Below are 5,088 nucleotides of genomic sequence, written 5' to 3'. Positions count from 1 at the left end.
TAGATGTGTTTTTTTTTTTTTTTTAGTCTTTTTGTGCACAGATTTAAAACCTTTCAAATTGAGTCCTAATAGGAAGCAGGGTTGTGTTCAGCACCAGTCATATGGAGAATAAGATATGCAAGTTGCTAGCAGGGCCTGGATGGAAGGCCTTTCTTCAGGGCAGGGCCAGCACTGCCTTTGCTGTCTTGCTTCCTTCACCCTATTTGCAGGAGGGAACTAGGAGCATAGCTGCAGGGGTTCTTGCCTGAGGGGCCTGCACAACGCACTGGGTCAGGCAGCTCCAGACTGTTTTCCAAGGCTCCACCCTGCCCTCCAGCAGCCCTTTCTGACAGTGACTACAGCTGAGGCCAGGAAGGATCTTTTACAGCCTCAGGGCCCCGGGGAGAAGTGACCCTAACTGCCTTTGTTCTGTTAATGAATGAGCCTTTTAATTCTGCCCAGTGGTCTTGGATTCTTGGAGATTATTAATACTGTTTTTAAAATTTTGGTTGAAATGTACCAAGAATCTTCACCCTTTTCCCAGAAGCCCCACGGCTTTCTATGTGCTTTACATATGTCGGCCATGTCCTGCCTTTCATCCCTGGGCTACTGACCAGCTAGCATGCATAAGTGTTTTAGGGCACCCGTGAGGTCTCCCGCAAAGGACAAGTTGAATGATGTGGTGGCTCTTTTCTTACAGCCCAACTGTCATCCTGCCATTTAGAAGGTAGCTTCTCTACCCACCCCCCTCCTCCAAATGGGAAGGAAGCTGGGCCAAGAGCACCAAAGTAATTTGCTTGAAGTTAGTTTCCTGCATTTTGCAGCTTTTCCATTTCTTTGCAGGGCTCCTCTTTTCCCCTAGGCTGAGATCCAGATGATGAGCCGAACCACTGAGAGTGGAGATTACCAGCTTTAGTATCACTATCCAGAAGTGCACTTAGCTCTTCAAAACCTGTTGGTTTGTCACACACATCAAGCTTCCTTCTAAGACTCATGGTTGCGTCTTTCCCTGGTGTAGGACAAGGACTGGAACATGGGAGACTTGGAGAAATGGTGCTGCATCCTGGGTGAGACAGCTCTATCCCTGTTAGTCTTTGGTGGAACTTGTCTTGCCCGCAGACTTGACGATTCTCCACTGCTGATGTACCAGAACCCTCTAGGAAAGTCATTCTCAGTGTGCTCCCCGTGCCAGCATCAGCATCACCTGGGAGCTCATTAGAAATGCAAGTCCTTGAGCTCTAGCTCAGACCTGCTGTATCTGTCACAGGGTGGGACCCAGCAAATCCGTTTTAACAAACCATCCAGATGATTCTGATTCAGGCTCAAGTTTGAGAACCACTGATCTAAATGAACTAACTTTTCACCGAAGACAAAAATTTAGACAAGTCACTGGTCCCGGGGCCCTCCAGCTGGGGTTTGAACTCAAACCTCTCTTTCGCCAACAGTTTCATACATGGAGTTTTGTTCCTTTGTGAATATTTTTCTTCCACTCACATCTCCAGTTTATTATTTCTTATGTAAACATACAGGATAGTTACATCCAGGGACAAAGGGCAAGGATTTTTCTCTTACACCAAAGTAACTGCCTTTCCAAGATCTTTTATACATAAATCCAGTAAATGAAAAGGCTGAACTGAAACACTGCATTTTTCCCCATCATATCAGAAACACAAACTTCTAAAAATGAATTTTATAAATGAATAAATTCAGCACTTTGCCACACCTGCATTTAAAAAAAGATTTCATTTTCCTCCAATTGTTTAGACACATCATGCAAACACTCTCCTAAGAGTGTCTTGAGATCACTGTTTGCTTCTGAACAAGAATAAATAATAATAAATAACCATCACTTTCACAAAACACCATTTTGTCATCAGTCCCACTTGGTCACCAGCCCTCTTAAATGAAAGTGGCTTGTGCAGGGACTAAAGGAAGGAAAATACCCAGCATCTGAATGCCTGTCAAGCCAACACCCTTATTCTCAACATACCGTCTTCCTCACATACAACCCCTGCTGGTGGATATTAGCACATTTTTACAGACAAGAAAACAGGCTCACTTAAGGTGAGGTCATATGCCAAGGGTATTAAGCTAATTAGTGAGCTGGGACCTGAACCCAAATGCACTAGCTCTTTCCCTTATCTGCTTCTGCGTGTATTAAGCATCTAATTAGCTATTTAAGTATAAGCAGGGCCTTCTGACATCTCTGAAACAATCATTTAACCTACTTTTAGCCATACAGGAAAGACCCTCATCCCATCCCCAAGCCCCTCTCTGTCACCACACTGCCAGCTCCACTGTGGGGTGACCATGAGGAATGGGGCAGAGGCTGGGAATGGATAAGAATTAACGTTGCCCACACTTGCAACATAGGAAGGCTCCTCACTCATTCTATATGAAATGACTATTCTCAGAGCAACTGTGTCCTGAATGGCCTGCATCCCAGTGTCTGAGTTCTTTTTTTTAATCAGTGGATTTCCCTGTTTAATGGGGGTATTTCTTTCCATTTGAGGAGGCCCTCCTGTCCTCTGTAAGGTGTCCTGATCATGCATGCCTTGTTTGATCGCTAGTGTAGATACTGGGAGTTGGGGCGGGGGGCAGGAAATACTCGCCACATCAGGATACCTTATTCTCACCTTTAGGATATGTAGGAATTCCTCAACTAAGTCTAACAGTTCTCTCAATATTCATATTTAACAATGCAAATGATGCCACCGACAAGGGCTTAATTTCCAAAATATGCAAACAGCTCATTCAACTCAATTACAAAAAAAAAACAACCCAATCAAAGAATGGGCAGAAGACCTACATAGACATTTCTACACATGCAGATGGCCGACAGGCACATGAAAAGATGCTCAACATTGCTAATTATTAGAGAAATGCAAATCAAAACTACAATGTAGTATCACCTCACACTGGTCAGAATGGCCATCATTAAAAAGACTACAAATAATAAATGCTGGACAGGGTGTGGAGAAAAGAGAACCCTCCTACACTGTTGGTGGGAATGTAAATTGATACAGCCACTATGGAAAACAGTATGGAGGTTCCTTAAAAAACTAAAAATAGTGATCCAGCAATCCCACTACTGGGCATATATCCGGAGAAAACCCTAATCCAGAAAGACACATGCGCCCCAGTGTTCATAGGAGCACAATACAGTAGCCAAGACACGGAAGCCACCTAAGTGTCCATCAAGAGATGAATGGATAAAGATGTGGTACATATACACAATGGAATACTACTCAGCCATAAAAACTATGAAATAATGCCATTTGCAGCAACACAGATGGACCTAGAGATTATTATGCTAAGTTAAGTCAAAGACAAATACCATATGATACTGCTTATATGTGGAATGTAAAATATGACAGAAATGAACTTATTTACAAAACAGAAACAGACTCACAGACATAGAAAACAAACTTATGGTTACCAAAGGGGCAGGGGGTGGGGCAGGGATAAATTAGGAGTTCGGGATTAGCAGATACAAACTACTATACATAAACTAGATAAACAACGAGGTCCTACTGTGTAGCACAGGGAACTATATATTCAACATCTTGTACCGAATCATAATGGAAAAGAATACGAGAAAGAACACATACATACACACACATAGGTATAGATAATGTACAACTGAACCACTTTGCTGTACACCAGAAACACAACATTGTAAATCAACTATACTTCAATTAAAACAAAAAAAAAAACAATGAGTCTGGAAGGCAGGAGCAAGTGGAGACAGATGATACAACTTAAAAGTAGTAACAGTTCTTTTAAAAATATTTTTTAAGTTGTAAAAGTAATATGCATATTAAGAGAAATGCAAACAGGGAAGAAAAGTAGAGCAGAAAGTGAAAGACCAGCGTGGGGGACACAAAGAGGCTCACACAAGCTAGACCTGTGTTCCACCTCGCACAGCTGCCCCACGACCTGCAGGCCAGTTCTCACACTAACCCTTCCTGGATACCACTGTTCACCCTTTTCAAAAATTTGCCACCTGTCAACTAAGAGGAGAAAAGGTGGATTTCACACCTCTGCATCCTTCATAAAACAACAATCCCTCGTCATTTTGGTTTTCAAAAGGCACCTGACAGCACCAATACGCTTAAGGGATCAACCATGAAAAATGGGCCTCTCAGGTGACTAGTAGGTACAACGGTAATTACACTTGATCCCTTCTCAGCTTTACAAGATCATGCCCACAATTCTAGAAGTGCTGAGAAACATGTGACTGGCGTTCACAGGATAGATGCTCTAGGAAGGGATGCACGTTCAGAACACAACCAGGAGACTGTAAACCGGGGTACGAGCGAGCATCCTTGGGCATCACTTAGAAGAAAACCTCGACGATGTCAGGGACATCTTTTTTTCAGTTGGCTCCAGAAAACAGACGTCAGGGTTGGAATTTTTTTTTTTCCACCACGTCAGACACAAAGGACTCTCCAAGTATCCAAAAAGGCATTTAACTACGCATGAGGCTGAGGGCTCGCCTGCTGTAGACACTTCTGCTCTTGAGACAGGCCTCCTGCCCACAACCCTCCCATCTCACAGGCCCGGCCTCTCAAGCCCACCTAGGTGGGCTCCACTTCCCCCCGTTCCTTAGATCTCCACGAGGGCCCACCTAGGACGGCAAACTTTAGACACCCCCCCATTCTAGCACTCCTAGTTTTCTGAGGGGCGCCGCCCAGTCCTCCTGACAAGCAAAGGGACATGGGCAGGTGCCCAGTTAGGTCTTCAACGGCCTACCAGGGCCAGCACGCCCAGGCCTGGGCCCTCACCTTGCAGCACCCTTCACCCCAGCCGGAACCACAGGACCCTGTATAGGAGTGATTCTCAGCCTTTTCTTCTGTGGCCAACAACAGGTGATGTTCATCTGTATGCCACTGCCATGGGTCTACTGATGGGCAGACTGGTAAGCCCTAGGTGGGTGCCTGCGGCTCTACCCGCTTTCCTCCCACTTAAATGACATTATAAGGATAGCTTTGAGTGTGACCTAATTTTACACATTCATGTGCCTTAAACTCTTTTACTAGTACCACTTCTGGAAACAGCTCTCACAACCAAACAAGACTGGTACAGAACACACAGGAGAGGCCGGGA

Source organism: Phocoena sinus, chromosome 20 (assembly GCF_008692025.1).
Source record: "Phocoena sinus isolate mPhoSin1 chromosome 20, mPhoSin1.pri, whole genome shotgun sequence".
Taxonomy (NCBI): Eukaryota; Metazoa; Chordata; class Mammalia; order Artiodactyla; family Phocoenidae; genus Phocoena; species Phocoena sinus.
Note: the sequence above shows the minus strand (reverse complement) of the source record.